The sequence below is a fragment of the Polypterus senegalus genome, chromosome 12 (assembly GCF_016835505.1).
Source record: "Polypterus senegalus isolate Bchr_013 chromosome 12, ASM1683550v1, whole genome shotgun sequence".
Lineage (NCBI taxonomy): Eukaryota > Metazoa > Chordata > Cladistia > Polypteriformes > Polypteridae > Polypterus > Polypterus senegalus.
This window is the reverse complement of record NC_053165.1, coordinates 14,734,236-14,754,204: the sequence shown is the minus strand read 5'-3', so window position 1 is coordinate 14,754,204 and position 19,969 is coordinate 14,734,236. Positions and strand designations below refer to the sequence as shown.

The following is a 19,969-nucleotide window of genomic DNA, read 5'->3' as shown; positions in this document are numbered from 1 at the left end:
ATTCTGCTGGAAGGGGTGTTTGTGAGCCCAGCATGAGGCGTTTACCCTGTGGTCTGAATGTGGGTCTGTACTGGTGGACACTGTGCTGTAAAAATGGTGTCATCCTTCTGATGAGATGTAAAACCAAGGTCATTAAAGATCCCTGGGTATCCTTCATAAAGAGTAGGGTGTATCCCAACGTCCAGGGGAAATTGCCCTCCATGGCCTGGTCATTCTGGCCCCCTGGCTATCTCTGTCACCCCTTCACCACCTAACAGGTAATGTGTGGCGAGTGCACTGGCACAAAAATGTCTGCCGTCGCATCATCCAGGTGGGTGCTATACATTAGTGGTAGTTAAAGTGGCTCCCCGCTCACTATGCAAAACATTATATAAATCTAAAGAATCATCTCCATTATGCGTGAAAACAGGAAATAAAAAAAAATGTTCTCAGCCTTCACTGCAAACAACATGGGGGTTTGTGAAATATAAGATATATGTATCATTTTTTAGGTGGAAACTTAAGAAACATACTTTCATAAAATGGATTGCATAACTATAAAATTTAATGGTTCTCCAGTTACTATTTAAATAATGTTCGGCCATGCCCTCTTCCCAAATAACAGGGCAGGCACAAATGAGGGAAGATGGCAATGCCTGGCCATGTTAGCGGTCAGTGGTGAGTTATGGAGTTCTGCCTTGAACTTGACACTCCCCGGTTAGGCTCCAGCCTCCCATAACCCTGAATTGGCTTAAGCTGGTTAATTAATGGAAAGATGAATGGTCTTCATCCTTCGCCACCATAATTTCTCCTGATTTCTAGACATACCCATTTAGTTCTTTATGCTTTTGTCATTAAAGGATAAAATTCATCATCCTTTTGATGTGTGACTTCCTCACACAAGTAATGGCGGAAAAAGAGTACAATACAATACAGTGCCATTTATTTTTGTATAGCCCCAAATCACACAAGGAGTGCCACAATGGGCTTTAACAGGCCCTGTCTTTTGACAGCCCCCCAGTCTTCACTATTGAAGAAGACAAGAAAAATTTCCCATAAAATAACCCCTGTAGGGAAAAAAATGGAGACTGTGACAGTGCAAGTCCTGGTCCATGTTCTTTCTTCCAGATTCAGAAGCCCTTGAACCCGACACCATCGGTAATGTAACCAGATGAGCTTGGCAAATGGGAACAAATCACACTTTAGAGCAAGGGGATGGTGGAAAAGTGCAACGGTGCTTTTATTAAATCAAACCAAACCAAAATCCAATCCGTGTCCATACTGCAGTTCTCCAAAGTGTTCCAATAAATAATCCATAAGAGGGTAAAATCCAAATATTTAAAACAAGGCTAAAATGAGACTAAAAACCTGCAGCCGTCATTGGGGCAAATCAGTTCCTTCTGTGTCCCTCCACCTCACCGGTGGCTCGCTCTGCTGGAGAGACTTCAGCCGCCACCGTCCTCTCGCTACTGACCCCCATCTTGTATGCCAGACCACTCGGGGTCGGTTGTCCCCCTGTCTTCCTTCTCGCATATGCAGTCATCCCCTCGGATCCCTAGGAAGGACGCCACCTCGATCAAACCCAGTCCTCTATATGGGCGCAATCCTGTCCCTCAACACAGGACCCCTGACCACACTCACCTCGCTCCTTCAACCACTCGGCTTGTCCACTCTCATTTCCCACAATGCTGCTCTCGCCCTCTGCCTCTTTCGTTCTTTTTCTTTTCCGTCTTTTCCTCCATATCTCCTGTGTCAACCCGTACTTATACGGCTCAATCACGCACCGCAGGAAGCCGATGAAGCAATTGAGAAAGATCGCACCCTCACGTGCAGGTGCGACTCACCCCAATCCCCCCATCAATCAACTCCCCACCGGCGCACGAGCGCGCCCACAGAGACTGACATGGCCAAATGGACTATTTTAAAAACCACCATTCTTTCGGAGTCAATGACCCGCTACATCACAGAGACTCCTTTCCATGTAGGTTGGGTGTGCAGTGGGTGTCAGAAAATGCGGTCAATACAATGCACAGGACAGGACACACGTAATCCTCAATGCAATACGATAGTACAACAGTAATGGTGCAAAAGCAAAGCAAAATGCTGCAGCTGATGGGATCACAGAATAGAATTCCGATTTGTTCGGAGTCCTGAAGAACCTCGGCCATTGAGCCGCCTCACCCTATTGGCCATTCCATAGCTGGGCCAGCCAATCTAATGAAAGGACGGCTCTACCTGATGATTCCAGTGCTCCTCCATCAGAGATGACTTTTTCTTAGGCAGGCTAACAAGTTGGCAGCACCAAGTGCCACATTTGAGTACCGAGAAGAGAATCCCATTAAGGCTGTGAAATGCCCTGTTGTAGGCCTTCGATGTATCAGCCAAAATAAAGCCGTTCTTGTGTCCAAGTCCCTTTCTTTTGCCCCCATCAATCACCTTCTGAAGGATCCTTTTGTTGCCGCTTTTCTTGCCTCTGAGGGGTGTGTGTGTTGTGTGAAATCGCCATTTTGTGGTGCATTACAGGAAGGAGTTTGGCGAGAGTTGAATTTCTGACCTTGTTTCCTGTCCGAAGAGAATGGCTTATTGTGCAGTGTAGTCGGATTACAATCTGAATCACGAGGCCCGGGACCTGAGGCTCATTGAAACTTCTCGCTGGTCTTATCAGTTTAACGGCAATGAAAAGATCCCCGTGTTTTAGCTCAAACAAGAGTTTTAGGGCTTTTCAAATTTTATTACACTAGAGGGTATTTCTAATGAAAATGAATGGGCGTCGTGACAATTGCATTACTGTGGTATGAATCAGCCTTTCCGTTCCACAAATCCCCTTGGCTGAAGTCCTTGATGAAGGTTAATTCCACTTGTTAATTCGTCCTGTACAGGAGAACACGTCTTTTATTTAAATAATAACTGCTCCTGCCAATGATTTTTATATTTTATGTGCTGAAGTATCACTCAATACGGCTGAAGGTAATGGCTCAACAACAACAACAACATTTATTTATATAGCACATTTTCATACAAACAGTAGCTCAAAGTGCTTTACATATTAAAGAATAGAAAAATGAAAGACACAATTATAAAACAAAATAAATCAACATTAATTAACATCGAATAAGAGTAAGGTTCAATGGCCAGGGGGGACAGAAAAAAAAAACTCCAGACGGCTGGAGAAAAAATAAAATCTGTAGGGATTCCAGACCATGAGACCACCCAGTCCCCTCTGGGCATTCTACCTAACATAAATGAAACAGTCCTCTTTGGATTTAGGATTCTCACGGAAGGGCTTGATGATGATGATGGTCACGTAGACTTCTGCCTTTTAATCCGTCCATCATTGTTGGAGCATCATGAAGCTTTGAGTAGGTGGTGGTGGCGCAGGAAAAAGAAACAGAAAAGAGAGTAGGGGTCAGTACCGATTTTAGTGCCACCATGAATAGTTATTATGAGGAAATTGAACATATAGAGTATCAGGATTAAGTTAAATTAAGATTAAAATGAAGTTATAAAAAGGCCCTGTTAAAGTAATGTGTTTTCAGCAGTGTTTTAAAGTGCTCTACTGTATCAGCCTGGCGAATTCCTATTGGCAGGCTATTCCAGATTTTAGGTGTATAACAGCAGAAGGCCGCCTCACCACTTCTTTTAAGTTTTGTTCTTGGAATTCTAAGGAGACACTCATTTGAGGATCTGAGGTTACGATTTGGAATATAACGTGTCAGACATTCCGATATATAAGACGGCGAGATTATTTAAGGCTTTATAAACCATAAGCAGAATTTTAAAGTCAATCCTGAATGACACAGGTAACCAGTGTAGTGACATTAAAACTGGAGAAATGTGTTCGGATTTTCTTTTCCTAGTTAGGATTCTAGCAGCTGCATTCTGCACTCGTTGCAAACGATTTATATCTTTTTTGGGTGGTCCAGAGAGGAGTGCGTTACAGTAATCTAGTCGACTGAAAACAAACGCGTGAACTAATTTCTCAGCATCTTTCAGTGATATAAGAGGTCTAACTTTACTTATGTTTCTTAAGTGAAAAAATGCTGTCCTAATGGTGTGATGAATATGCAATTTAAAATTCAGATTACAGTCAACAATCACCCCTAAGCTTTTTACCTCCGTCTTAACTTTTAATCCTAATGTATCCAGTTTATTTCTAATAGCCTCATTGTATCCATTATTGCTGATCACTAAGATTTCAGTTTTCTCTTTATTTAACTTGAGAAAATTACTATTCATCCATTCTAAGATACAAGTCAGACATTGTGTTAGTGAATCAATAGAATCAGGGTCATCAGGTGCTATGGATAAGATCAGGTGCTATGGATTAGATCAGGCCTCTTAAAGATTTGTAGAAATTGTATTTTTGACAAATGAAACTCCTAGATAGCCGTTGAGTCTGCTTTTGGATGTATTAATATTCTGTGTACAGTATATCCAAAATAATAAATAAGAGAATGTGGACAATGCTGTGGTGCTGCCGTCTCATAGCTCCATGGTCCTGGGGTCACATACGCCATATCTGTCTAGAATTTACACGCGTTCCTCAAGTCTGCCTGCATTTTTCTCTGTGTACTCCATATTTCCTTCCATGTTCCAAAGACGAGTCACTTAGGTGTCGGGCGACTCCTGAAATGAAGCGTCACTGCGTCTGGTGTTCAAGTGAATGAATGTGGAATGGGAGAAATTTAAGAAACGTTTTACAATTAAGGGTTTAAACTTGTGACCCCCAATAATCGAAACGGTGGAAGCATGGTGATCATCCGGCACCAAAGAGAGTCGGCCTTAGGGGTGTGCAGGGCCTAGGGCTGACCAACCCCACACGGGGCCGGTTACAAAGAGAGTCGGCCTTAGGGCTCATTTATACTTCACGCTCAGAACGCGTACGCAACCGCATCATGGCTGCCCAGCGTTCATTTGACGCGCACTCTGAGCAGGTCCTCAGAAATTCACGGGACGCGTGCGCGAGTTGCAGTACCAGCAAAACGTCAGGGGGGACGCAGCGTGCTAAAAGTTGGAATGGGACGTCAGAGTCTCTGTTTACTATCTACATGTGACAGAAAGCCGCGTTGTGGATCCCACGAGATCGATGTGTGCGCTTCGATGTTTGATGAATGGCTCGATGTGGTGAAGCAAAATGCTGACATACAGATGCATTCGTGGTGCTTTTAGATTGAAGCGTCTCATGTTCCCGATACATTCTCACATACCATGTTTTGTGCCGTCTTTTTTTTTTTTTTTTGCAACTTCAAAACAGCCACAAGCGCTGTATCTGAGCTACTGTGAAAAAAAATTAAGGACATGGCGAAAAGGAGTACTTTGTGATTAAAGTAGAAAATTCAGCTTTAATCTCGAAATGTCCACTTCAGCCTCGTAGTTTACTTTATCATTAAAGCAGACCATCGTAAACGTCATCCCAGTTTTTAATCGCTAAGGCAAGCAGCAACTGATCACCACACAGAACACATTAAATGTACGATATTCCAACTCTCTGCACATTTAGAATCTTTAGATTTATACTTGATATCACTTTCATGATGAAATGGATTAAAGAGTGTGTGTTACATTTTACAGATAAACCGTTAATTTCGTTTAAATAATGAATACTTTTAATAATTACACACATGGGGGTGACACGGTGGCGGAGTGATAGCACTGCTGTCTCACAGGGAGTCATGTCGCTGGTATCCCCTGCTTGGATTCCACACTATACTCCAAAGACATGCAAATCTGGGGATTCGGTGCCACTAAAATGACTCCAGTGTATGCGTGTGTGCCTGTATTCACCTTGCGATGAGCTGATGCCCCTTGTAGTGATTGTTTCTGCCTCGTTCCCAATGCTTGCTGGAATGGACACATCCCTGGATTGATGGATTTAATCAATAAACATCATTTTCAGAGATATTGCGGTAAGGTGTCATCGGAATTTAACGGGTGTTCTAGGCAATTCACAACACAGAGAAGCCGAACCTGTTCTCACGGTGATAATAGCTCGCACTGCCACCTACTGCATTCCTCCAGATTTCCGTAAAGTACGCGCACAAGTATAAACAGTACAACGCTTGCATAGCAGGAGCGTCCGCTGCAGCATGCGTCGCGTCACGTGAAGTATAAACCCGACCTTAGGGGTTTGCGGGGCCTCGGGCTGACCAACCCCACACTGGGCCGGTTACGTCAAACGCTGTTACCAGTATGTGTGGACTGTATAAAGATGTGCGCAAATTTAAAAAAAATAATGTTAACATACACCGGATTTTCTCATTACAGTATTTAGCTACATTTTTGCAAGATAACACGTGGACTTTATCAAAATATAACGATATAATCTGTTAAAAAAGTGCAATTCATAATTTATGACAATACCACAACAGTGCGAAATGCAATGGACGGAAATTAGCAGGACCTCTTCTAGAAAAAGTCCCCAAAGTCTCGATATGCAGGGTGTCATAGTCATAACTCACGTTGCTGTCATGTCAGCCGGTTATCATGTTTTTTGTGCATTAACTCTTTTAGGGCCAATGTCGACTTTTGTTAACAGCAGTGGTCAAGTTTGGATGTTGAGAAGTAGAGGGTAATAAACAGCTGTAGATGTCGACAAAACACACCATCACGGTACCGGGAGACCATCTTTGCTAGGAGGACTGTTTGACTCATTGACTCGACATCGAATCCCTGTGTGTGTGTGAGGAGCATAGAGTTAACAACGTCTAGAATGGCATTGACGTCGGGCAAAAGAGCAAAATACTCTGTGCGCACTATTCATTTTTGTTTTTTGCATATTATTGCTGAATCAGACTGACTGATCAAACTCCAATTTTGATGCAAGTGATCTGGAAATCAAAAATGAAAGGCAGGTAGCAGTTTCCTTTCCAGAAAGTGCCTTTCAGAATTGAAATGGTTAGACAAACAGGTATGTAGTACGTAAGTATGCAAGCCATGTCACAGCTGATCTTAGAAAGCTAATGTTTAATGTTAAATGCATTTAGTGTTTCCTTTGTATGCTTTTTAGAAAACTTTAGAAAATAGTCAGACCTGGGAGAAAATGAAAAAAATAATTAGCCCTGAAAGAGTTAATATTCGGACTATGGAATGTTTTCAAAGACGTACATGTACGGAATTTGACCTTGAAGAGGGATTTTAAAAGGTTTCCTTTTAGAAGCGTCTCAAATATATATATATACTGGAGAATATAACTTGACTAGTCTGCTCGAACGGGACACGCGGACCTCAAAAGTGAGGCCCCCTTAGGCGCGGGGCCTGGGCAGGTCGTCCCACTTGCCACCCCCAAACGCCACACTTGGAGTCAAGGTACTAGAGAGCAGTGGCACGATTAGGTGAACAGTTTGTTACGATTTTGAGGTGGGGGAGTCCATATTGGCTATAAGGCCCACATATCATGGTGAATATTATACCGATTACGCCTTGGAGTTTGTGGCAGTCAGATAGGAAGAACTGGCCAGGAAAACCATCAACCATGACCCTTCCTCTTTATGATAACACCTCAGCGCATCCTGCCTGGCTTGTGCAGGCTGTCAAACTGAAGTGATTCCAAACTCTTTTCAGGCCTGACCCCCAGTGCCAATACCCTACAATCGGAACCGATTTGTGGGACGCACTATGCCAATGGTGACGCACAGAAGCTTTGTGAATGTTGTCACAAATGTGTGAGTGTTTGCAGGGTGATTTTCAGAAATAAAACTGGTTTGGTTTTACTGGTAATTCTTAGCCTATACACCATACTACTACATGTTCATTTAAAATGTGTGACCACTAGGGGGTGTAACAGTGCCCCACACCCCAGACACAACCACTACGACACAAGTTTCGGCCTTCAAAAGTGACACAAACACAAGTGTTCTTCTCCTCTCTCTCTCTCTGGTCCCTCTCCTTCCATCCTCCAGGTGAGCTTTATCCTTCTTTCACCCAACTCCAACTCACCTTGGTAAGGCAGAGCGATTCCTTTTAACTTATACCCGAGAGTACCTCCAGTGCTAGGGCACTGCCCATTGGAAGCGCATCCGGCTCAAGTCGAAGTCCCCGAAAGCAGGGATCAATAAATCCCCACAGCACCTCTTGGCGGCACCCAATAGGTTTCCTCCGTTGGACTACCATTCCCATCATGACCCGCAAGTGTCTATTTGGGTACTGAAGCCAAGTGATGCTGCCTTCTAGCTTATCGGGGTAGGACCATAGCCACACTCCCCCTGCCCTTCTATTGTGCTGGCCATCCAGCTGGGTAAATGTCCATGCTCCATGCCAACTCACTTTTCAAATTACCATCTCCCGGAGAGAACATGAAATGTTCTGTTTTTCCTTCATCCTGGTAATGAATCAGCACCCATCTTGCACCGGGTGCCAGCCCATGGATGTTGGCCATCACAAAGTGTAGACTTTAGCTTGTAACCCCTGAAAATGGAGACTTTTTAAAATGTGGGGTATACTTCTGAAAACGCCAACTGCATTGCCATATGGATTGGTGAAGAATTAGGGGTTTTGAAAATGCAGACTCTTATCGCGCTCTGATTTATTAAGTCGTATTACGGAGCCCTTCCCCTGATTGGTTCCTACTTGTTAAAACATCTCTCTGGCCTGCAGAGGGCGCTCCTGATGCCCAAACCTGACACAGACAGATGCAGAGGCACAAGTTAAGCATGCACGCTTTTTATTTTTTTATTTTTCCTTCGTGGGAAACGCCTTCCCCCATTTACCACAAGCACAACATAGTTCAGCTCAATCACCAGCACAATACAAAAGTATTTTCTTTTTCTCTACTCTGTCTTTCTTCTACTCCTCCAGGCAAGCTTCGTCTACCTCCTCCCGACCCTGGCTCCCCAAGAAGTGGCTGCTGGCCCCTTTTATAAGGCACCTGGAAGTGCTCCAGGTGCTCATCGTTCCACTTCTGGCAGCACTTCTGGATGTGGCAGAAGAGCTGTGCCAAAGGGCACCCCCTGGCAGTGCCCACAGAACTCAAAAGGGCTGTATCACACTCCAGTTCCCATGGAGTCTTGCGGGAGACTGAGGCACCGCTGCCACCTAGAGCTCTGGGGGAGGTAATGCGCTGGATGCGCTCGCTGCCCTGGTCCTTCCAGCGTGGAGGCGGGGTAGGCTACAGTCTCATTCGCTGATTGGTCATCTTTCGTGGAAGAAAGCCATAGTCCCACATTGCGGTCACAGAAGAGTTGCCTTCCATGGCGCTTGTTGTGTTGCTTACCTGTATGCATCTAAATTATGCTTTTGAACAGTTTGAATGCTGCATATATGCATAAAAAGGTTAATAATTTAGCGGTTGCTACACTTTTGCAATAAGTATATTATCATATCTTCTGTAGATGTGTGCATGCCCAGTGTAGGCGAATGTTTGCATCGCATGCATTTTTAGCGGTACTGTTGTAAAAAACGTTAAAATGCTACTGTGGATGGGAAATCATTTCCATTTTAAAAATGTATAGTAGTGCGGGCAAAGCCTTAATGGCCCAACACTTTTTTTTTAAAATCATTTCTTTAAAAACACCTTTTCTTGGCGTAACACTAAGGCACTACGTCAGGCTTTCTATCAGGGGCTGATGAGGTTTATAATTATTTGAATGGTAAAGATAATCAAAGTTCTTAAGTAACCTAACAGGCCACTTCTGCCAGTGATCAATGGCAGCCATGCCTCAGGAGTCTTCCCCAGTCGTTATCACCGTCTTGCTGGTTTAATCTTCTCTGTCAATGATTAAAGTGGATTTGGAGCTGTGGCAGGACTATTGACATACCGCAGGTCAAACGGCTTCGTGTGATCATTTTACATCATTATCTGTTAATTCGATTTGATGAAAGCTGCTGAGTGGTACTCATTAACACATCAGTCCTCTGCAATTAAGACATTTCTTGAGCAATGTTATTATAATAAAGTCGAGCTTTTATTTGTTATAACGCCACTCGTTTTACACGTTTCTTTTGAATATTCAGAAGGACAACAGGCTTGGGATGGAGCCAGATTGAGAAATGCTGGATATGGCACTCAAAATACAAATGGCTTCAAAATCAAACAGTGAGGGGTCTCTCTGGTAAATGTAATGACTTGGGTGGTGAGTTTGTTTAGTGCAGAGAGTCCATTCTGAAGTCCCACTCACTAATTCATTTATTCCTTCATGATCACTAATGGCAAATCAAAGCTAACAGGAGGTTCAAGGTACAAACTTTGACTGGAACTTTGACTAGACAAAAAGAGCGAAGTGCACGTAACCAATTCAAAGCCCTCATTAATCTGAGAATATAGATTTAGGAAGGCAGACATAGTGTCCATTTTCATGCCTCCGACCTCTTTAATCCAATCTGTAGTTATAGGCTGTAGCCCATCCTGGCCTCACTGAGCTCAAAACAGGAACGGGTTCTGGATGGGACGCCGATCCAACATGGAGCACACGTCACCCACACATGTCTGTATAGGTGAAGGCACAAGGGGGAGCCAGAGAGCCCCAAACCACAGACCCAGCAATACACCACACATTATATGTGTCTCCTCCTAGGCACTTTCCGCAGTCATTGCCCGATGTAAGCCACAATAATACGATAAATGACCAATAAACTAACAATTCTCTCTCCTTCTCTACCTCCGTTGAGTTTTGCCCACTGCCTCCCGACTCTGACGTGCCCATGTGTGGCAGGGGGATTCCTTTTATGCTGGACCCGGGAATGCTTCCAGTGCCATTCTGTCTCCTCTAGGAAGCACTTCCGGGCTATAGACAACGTATGGAGGATGGAAGTAAAAATTTGAGGTTTGAGTACACAATGAGGGTCTGAAAATCAGAAGTCCATCATATGAGAAGGACTTAGGAGTCGTAGTGGACTCTAAGCTATCAACTAGTAGACAGTGTTCAGACCCCATTAAGAAGGTTAACAGAATGTCAGGTTATATAGCGCCTTGATGTGTGGAGTACAAGTCACAGGAGGTTCTGCTCAAGCTTTATAACACCCTGGTGAGGCTTCATCTGGAGTCCTGGGTGCAGTTTTGGGTCTCCAGCCTACAAAAAGGACATAACAGCACAAGCAAAGGTCCAGAGAAGAGAGACTAGGCTGATTGCAGGGCTACAGGGGATGAGTTATGAGGAAATATTAAAAGAGCTGAGCCTTTACAGGAGATGAAGAGGAGACCTGACTGAAGTGTTTAAAATTATGAAGTGAATTAGTCCAGTGGATCAAGATGGTGACTCTAACATGAGTTCATCAAGAACACGGGGACACAGTTGGAAACTTGTTAGGGGTAAATTATACACAAACATTAGGAAGTTTTTCTTTACACAGAGAAACACAGACACTTGGAATAGGAGACCAGGCAGGGTCGTAGACAGAAGGGCTGTAGGGACTTTCAAAACTCGACTTGATGATATTTTAGAAGAATAAAGTAGATAGGACTGGCAAGATCTGTTGGTTTGGGTGATGTGAAGCATCATCATACTGACTATTTGATTATTTCCGCCTTTCTTCATCCATTCGTCCATACTCCTAACCCACTTATCCAGGGTGGGGTCAGGGGGGCAGCTTACATATTAAGGATGTTGTGTCAATGTGGCTTCTTCTTTCATGACGGAAACACTATATGAACTCCATTTTAGGTGCATTTCATTTGTCTTAGGTGCCTGTTAACTTTGCTATGATCTTTTGAACTATACGGACTAGGGAGCCCGGGATTCCCGGACGTTTTTCATTCCCGCATTTCCGGGATTGAAACTGCTGGAATTCCCGGATGAACGGCGAAGCTCGCATATATAGCGTGTAAAAGTGTAAAAATCGATCGAGATCTGTTGGGCTGAATGGCCCATTCTTATTGTTCAAATGAGCACACGGTGGAGTCTGTGTACTCAGAAATCACCATTTTGGCCTGTCCACACTGGCGAGCTGCACCAACATTTTCTAAATTCTCCGGCGCTGGAGAGAATTTTTAAAAACATTTGTTTCCATTGGTTAAAAATGCTGGGGTAGTGAGTATGGAAGGGCAGAAATGGAGACCGATGTCTGAATTTTTAAACAAGAATGTTCTGGTGTGGACAGTTGGCTGTATCCAAACTGCTGATCCACTTGCACTGTATATGGTAACCAGTTGTAGATTGTGTGCCAGTCCATTGCAGGGCACATTTCAGAGTTGCCAATTAAGTTAAGGGTTTGCAATTCAGGGTCACGTGGAAAGTCAGTTGTAGACCTGGTTGGGACACCAGAGTCTGTGACATGACACCCTTTCATGCCCACCCACACTCGCTCATATCGAGACAGTTTAGAGGAACGCGTTAACTTTAGATGTCCACAGGAAGTGAGAGATCACCCACACAGACTGCACACAAACTCAAGTTCTTACTGCTGTCAAGTAGCAGTGCTAGCCGCTGTGCCGCCATGTTATGACAGTATACTGTATGAAATTCCTAAAGTATTTCACCTTTCTGTTTATGCCTGTTAAAAGAGAAGCCATTTCAGTTGGCGAGTGTCTTGTAGCTGCGCCTCACAACCTACAAGGCTGCCTTTTGTCTCTGGCGACTGCTGTGATTTACAGCTCGGCCTTTCACTGGATTTGTTTATGGCGGTGATGACGCTCATTGACATGACTCTGGCGTTTCTTTCTTCAGACCTGTCCTTTATCCATACTGTGACAGATCCTCTCCCCCCCCCCCACCACCACCAACCCCAGTTTCCTCAGGAAGCCCCTCTGACCCGATTGAGAGCAGTTGCAGCTCTTCCTGTCCCGTGCCTAGCATCTCTCATTACTGAACTTCCCGTGTGAGGATGCTCTGAGCTTTCCGTTTTGACCACCCAGCGCCTCGTTCTGACCTGGCAAAGCAGATGGCGTGGCACGTTACCAGTGATTCAGACTGCGTGCATCAGTCATGCTGCGGCATGATGGGTTTTCTGAGTAAGAGAGTGGAAAAAGATGACCAAGCCTAAGTGGGAAATCACTGCTAAAAAATGCCAGACTCCCCAAAAGAATTGTACGTATGTGATTTCCAAATCCTTCACACACTTCCCTGTGTTACGTATCTGGCAAAAATGAGCTTTACTTTGCTAATCAAGGTGCGTCATCCTTCATCCCTCATTCACAAATTCATGCCAGTCAGATTTTCACATGTAATTAAATTCACACAATTATTATGATGTGAAGCATCGTCATACTGACTATTCGATTATTTCCGCCTTTATTCATCCATCCGTCCATTCTCCTAACCCACTTATCCAGGGTGGGGTCAGGGGGGCAGCTTACATATTAAGGATGTTGTGTCAACGTGGCTTCTTCTTTCATGACGGAAACACTATATGAACTCCATTTTATGTACATTTCATTTGTCTTAGGTGCCTGTTAACTTTGCTATGATCTTTTGAGCTATACGGACTAGGGAATCCAATCCCAGGCTCCCGGGATTCCTGGACGTCTTTCATTCCCGCATTCCCTGGAATTAAACTGCTGGAATTCCCGGATGAACAGAAACGGCCAAGCTCGCATATATAGCGTGTAAAAGTGTAAAGATCGATCAAGAAATAACCTAGTTATAGTTGAAAATAATTAAGTGGCACAGTTTTTTGGCCCACGGTGTAGTGTGTTGCCAATTAATTCAGTCAACAACAGACCAGCAGCAGTCGTCAGTCACCCGGCTCCCACTAAGACTGAGCACAGTGGACTGGGAAGAGTCTGCACTCTGCAGCTCACGAATGCCGGGACGGTGCAGAGTTCATTGACGTCTGTGGCACGTGCTGTTGACAGTATAGGCTGGTGTCTTCATCAGACAACAGCTTTGAACAGCAACTTGAAATTGCAATGCGTCAGTCTGTTGCATCCGCATTATCTGTGCCAAGAAACTTGCCATCACAGAATGATGGACTTTGGACAACAACAGCAACATTTATTTCTATCGCACGTTTTCATACAAATGATGTACAAGATGAAGAAAGAAACAAGAAGAAATATAAAAATAAAATTAAGCAATACTAATTAACAAAGCATAAAGTAAGGTCCGATGGCCAGGAGAACAGAAAAAAGAACAGAGGGCTGGAGAAAAAAAACAAACAAAATCTGCAGGGGTTTTCCAAGACCACCGAGCCCCCACTTGATTTGCAACCTCACATAAATGATCTCAATCAGTCCTCATGGTTTTCAGGCTTCACATGGAAGAACTAGACGATGCTGGTCAAGTGGACCTCTGGCCTCCCATCCAAGTCTCGGCCAATTCTGTTGTGCCTTTGTGTACCATGGAGCTTCATTGCTTTTGAAAAAGACTGTTTTGTGAAGAATACATTTTTTATTTTATATAGATTCCTGTATTTGCCCTAATAATAGTCGGGTTTTGAGGGTTTTCCCCCTCTAGTAGACATTATCGGAAGTGCTTTTCGGGACTTGCATGCTTTGAAGGACTCCAAGTTCACAGCAGTCACTACCCGATCAGCCCTCCAGTTGCATTTACATCCCTCATGCCATAATATTACAAAACTACTTTGTTGTTCTGCATAGACTCATTGCATGTGATGTTTTCCCTGCTGGATTCTGCTTGTTATGCTCCTCGCTATGTAGTTCAGGTCGTGTGGTGACAGGGATGGACCCCAAGTATATGACACTGACCCATTGCACCACATTCTCTGTGGGTGTTAGTTGGTTGTAACGATGGCAGCTCAGGAGACACCGAGAGAGTTAAGGGGCTCAGAGTAACATGAACTTGGAGTTTAATTTTATCTCAGGGTGGCCACTGTTGCCTCACGGCTCAGGTCACATTTTGGTCATGGTAATCAGCCCAGCATAGTTGGCAGGTGCTTTCCAAGTCCTTAGGGACACTTAAGAGACCACTGTGCCATTATAATCCCCTCAAAACTTGCTCAGTTTCTCATTTCTTATTGACTACAAAGCATTTGGCAGAGTTCGCTGAAATTCACAAACATTTCCGCAAAGCAAATTCAGCGTGATCGCAAGCCCTGGCATTACACCCCTCTGGATTTTGACAAAGTTCATTTAACAGGGGGACCTCTGCTGCACTAATTACACTGGTCTGCAAAAAAATATTTTTTGTTTGCTTCTGGGAGCTTCAGAGCAGCTCTCTATTAAGTTTTTACACTCATTTCATATATGAAATCGAAATTAAGCTAGCACATCAGGATTTTGAAATACACCTCATTGACGTTTTAAAACTTTTGAATATCAATATAATATATCAACACGGTATCTGGAGTTTGGACTCTCCATCCTCTTCCGCTTATCCGAGGTTGGGTCGTGGGGGCAGCAGCTTGAGCAGAGATGCCCAGACTTCCCTCTCCCCGGCCACTTCTTCTAGCCCTCCTGGGGGAATCCCAAGACATTCTCAGGCCAGCTGGGAGACATAGTCCCTCCAGCGTGTCCTGGGTCTTCTCCGGGGCCTCCTTCCGGTTGGACGTGCCCGGAACACCTCGCCAGGGAGGCGTCCAGGGGGCATCCTGATCAGATGCCCGAGCCACCTCATCTGACTGCTCTCGATGCTCTACTCTGAGCCCCTCCCGGATGACTGAGATTCTCACCTTATCTTTAAGGGAAAGCCCAGACACCCTGCGGAGGAAACTCATTTCAGCCGCTTGTATTCGCGATCTCGTTCTTTCGGTCACTACCCACAGCTCATGACCATAGGTGAGGGTAGGAACGTAGATCGACTGGTAAACTGAGAGCTTTGCCTTACGGCTCGACTCCTTTTTCACCACGACAGACCGATGCAGAGCCCGCATCACTGCAGACGACGCACCGATCCGCCTGTCGATCTCACGCTCCATTCTTCCCTCACTTGTGAACAAGACCCCGAGATACTTGAACTCCTCCACTTGGGGCAGGATCTCGCCCCCAACCCTGAGAGGGCACTCCACCCTTTTCCAGTTGAGGACCATGGTCTCAGATTTGGAGATGCTATTCCCATCCCGGCTGCTTCCACCAAAGTTGTTATGATGTATTTATTCTGAAAACAAACCAGAAGACGATACCAGAGACACATTAAAGCATATTTATGTCAATTTACCTCAATATTAAAGTGAGGTCAACGTGCCCAAAAATGTTGGAGGCACTCGCTTTTGTGCTTGTACTGCACTTCTGTCTTCTCTCTTTGCATGAACCAACAGTAGTCACCCATCATGCTCGGAGTGAATTTTCCCTGATATCGGGTTTTCATCACCTTTGTATCTTCATGAAATCTTTCCCCATGCTCTTCTCTGACATCGCTTAGATTTGGTGGAAAAAAGTCGAGATGAAATTGTAAAAAATGCGTCTTCAGTGACATTCTGGCTCCCGTAGGCTAATATACGTTCAGCAGGTTCTCCACAAGCTCAGTATAATTCTCTGCTCTGTGCCTGCCAAGAAAATTCTGGACAATCTGCACGAATGAATTGGCTTCCATTTCTTTTTGAACTCATCGTCAAGCATCAGTTTACGGATTCCTTAAATATGGCTTCACTTTTCTTGAGACCAAACTTATTTCCTAAATGCTGAGGAGGAAATATCCATTGGTTTATTGTGTTTATAATTATATTTGTGGCTTATTATTGGAAGGAGAGTTGGAGAGATGCTTCGGAAAGGAATAAAAATGCTTTAACAAGTTGTGCTTTACTGCGTCTGTGGTGTGGGGCTCTCAGACGCCCCCCTGTGGTCACACTATACACAAAGGTTCTGCAAAGGATTTCGCCGGAAATGTGCCGATTATCTCTGTCTCTCTCGATGTCTTCCTTTTTAATTTGACTCTACTTGAATTTTCTGTAGCAAGGATTAATGGGGTACCTGGTCACAATGTTGAAAAATGGGATGACATGGTATAGTTGGTGGGCGGCACGGTGGCGCAGTGGTAGCGCTGCTGCCTCGCAGTTAGGAGACCCGGGTTTGCTTCCCGGGTCCTCCCTGCGTGGAGTTTGCATGGTCTCCCGTGTCGCGTGGATTTCCTCCGGTGCTCCGGTTTCCTCCCACAATCCAAAGACGTGCAGGTTAGGTGGATTGGCGATTCTAAATTGGCCCTAGTGTGTGCTTGGTGTGTTTGTTTGTGTCCTGTGGTGGGTTGGCACCCTGCCCAGGATTGGTTCCTGCTTTGTGCCCTGTGTTGGCTGGGATTGGCTCCAGCAGACCCCCGTGACCCTGTGTTCGGATTCAGCGGGTTAGAAAATCGATGGATGGATGGATGGTATACCTGGTTTGGAATCAGATGCCTTCTAGCGGGTTGGAGAATGATTGACTAACTGACTGACTGACTGACTGCCTACTTGTGGCTGGCACAATCCCATCCATCCCATAAAGTCCGATTGATACCTTTGTGTCGGTCCTACACCGTCAGCAACAACAACAACAACAACATTTATTTATATAGCACATTTTCATACAAACAGTAGCTCAAAGTGCTTTACATATTAAAGAATAGAAAAATGAAAGACATAGAAAGTCAGGTCGCCATTACCAATGTAACTCATGGCATACTTACAGCATAGCCAACAATAGTGATTGAGGACCCCTGACGTAGTCTATAACACCATCTTCACGCATATGTACGGCATAGGCTCAACACGGGAGTATAAATCAGCTTTAACGTTTATAGCGCGTGATCAGGGCCAGATTAAGATGAAATTGGGCCTGATGCTGCAGCGCAAAAAAGGCCTACGGTATTTTTTCTCGCCATTGGCACACGTGCATTCGACACTCACCGTACATGTGCACTCAGACCGACCAAGGAGCCTTAATTGCTTGCGACGAAACCAGCCAGCTTTTATTGAACACGAATAATGAGAATGACATAGTATCGTAACAACTCGAGATTAACATCAAACTATGTAACATCAACATTCAATAGCAATTGTCTGAAAAGTGCACTTAATGCAGAAAACCTAACAATGAAATACACAAGATTTCACAATTCTCTTACGAGACAGACATTGGGTCAAAGTGACTCAGTTCAGGCTCTTGAAGGTAAAAATTTGTCCACGATTTAAATTTCATAATAGACCAGAATCCTGTCGAGGATTTTAAAAATTCTAAATATCCATGCCGGGCCCACAGGCCAGCTTTTAGTTTTACCTTTACAGATAACCATTTAAATAACCATCGATTTTTACTTTACAACTAACTTTCAAGGTAAAAAATTTACTACATGGCACTGACAGAACAATAATAAAGTGGCAAGAATCCCCAAGATATTGCAAAAAACGCAGCTAAATTACTAAGTAAACTGTTTAACGTAAAACTGATAGCATTAACTTGAAATCTTCGGTTAACAAACACAACGACGTTATAGTTACGTCACAGTGCAAAGAACAATAGTAACTGTATAATAAGTAACGCTGTGTCTAGGCGTCTGAAAGTCGGACTCCAAATTTCATTCTAAGAATTATTTTGAGGTTAATATAGCAAAGGAAAACTGTTCAGCTTCCGGAAAATTCTCGTCTGTTTTCATCTGGGCCTATTAGAGAAATGGGCCTAATGCTGCAGCATCAATAGCACCCACCTTAATCCAGCCCTGCGCGTGATAGCACCGCCTGTGTTGCTGCTCCCGTTCTTGTCGGGCTACTCATAATTTTTCGTCTTAAATGCCATTTTGCAGTTAATGAATATACAAGGCTGGATTTCGATTGGGTAAGGCCTATGTGGCGGGTTGCTGTTATTTTACTCATGTCAAAATTAGTGTCGACATCACTGCCTCCCTGTTCATGTTATTTCAGTAAAATTTTGATCACACATTTAAAGCCTTTCAGGAATCAAACGTAAAAGACAATTTTCGCTCTTTCATCTGTTCTTTCTTTCATTTGTTTGTTTCGGGCAGGTTTGTAATTACTTTACCATAATGACATCTGGAAAGCTCTTATGTGATTTTTATCCAGTTTGTCCAACAAGAGCTAAATGGATTCCACAGTACAGCTGCACTAAATGTACAGTAAATGCAGCATCACAGAGTGGCTGTGGGGGTCTTTTTTTGACGTTTGACGGTCACGAGAACCTATAGTATATGCAAGTGCTGTGTACTGTAGACTGACACACGATTAGATGGGCCATGTGAACATCACGCCGAGTCCAGGTTTAAACAACAAGTCACTGTGTACAAACAGACAGTAAACAAACGCGCTCAGATGACTTCCCGTATCACTCTTTGGTCACACTCCGGAGCACGCGGCTCACTGACCCCAAACAGAGCAGAAAGTCGAGACTGAAAGAGAAAGCCATGCTGCAAGACTGAAACGCTGTTACTGAACCTTGTCATACAGCATACCATGCAGTATATCTTGTGTATATCGGTGCCTTACTTATACCATATAGTTGTTGGGCAGCATGGCACGGGTGAATATAACTTCAAATACACCAAGCAAACTGTTTTCTTTCTTTACTTACGAGTCAACTCAAAGCTATCTTGCCATCTCTCCCTCTCCTTCTGTTTTCCTTTATCACTAAAAAAAATGGACACCAGTAAAACAGAACAGAGACCAGAACAGCTAGAATATCTCCGTATATACAGCATATAAAGTGATAAGATGTCTGTCTGTCTGGTTATCCACAAGAGTGCGGGAATGTCTGATGAACAAGAGGAAGTGACCAGCGTGAGACAGTAAACCATGCGGTGTACGTCTGCCGTCATGTCGTCCAATATCCACAACAGGACGGGAATTGCCAACAGAGAAAGGCAACATGAAGTACAATGAAAGAAGAATGTAAGAGCTAGAATGTTCAAAGAGTAAAAATGCAGCAAGATGTGCAAAGAAAGAAAGAGAGATGTAAGGCATGTCTGGTGAAGAGAGGTCCGTAAATACATGACATGATCCAAACAGATGGGCTTTACATTGTACCACTAAGCCCATTTTAATAAACGCTAGACTAGTAACAGATAATAAAGTTATAAACTTAGGAAGCATATTTGAACTCTAAAAATATATCAGCATTATAGTATTGTTAGATTTTCACACTTACATTATCTGTTTGGTTCACTTCAGTTTATTATTATGTGTACCAGTACAATGAGGACCACAACAAATACGAAAGACAATGAATACACAATCATACACAAAT

The 19,969-nt window shown here is 43.9% G+C and overlaps 1 protein-coding gene across 4 annotated transcripts in view; it reads left to right on the top strand.

Annotated features, from left to right (window-relative positions):
- The window catches only part of uba7 (ubiquitin-like modifier activating enzyme 7), a 289,490-nt gene that overhangs the window by 226,207 nt on the left and 43,314 nt on the right, over positions 1-19,969 (top strand). The gene's annotated exons all lie outside the window — the stretch shown is intronic.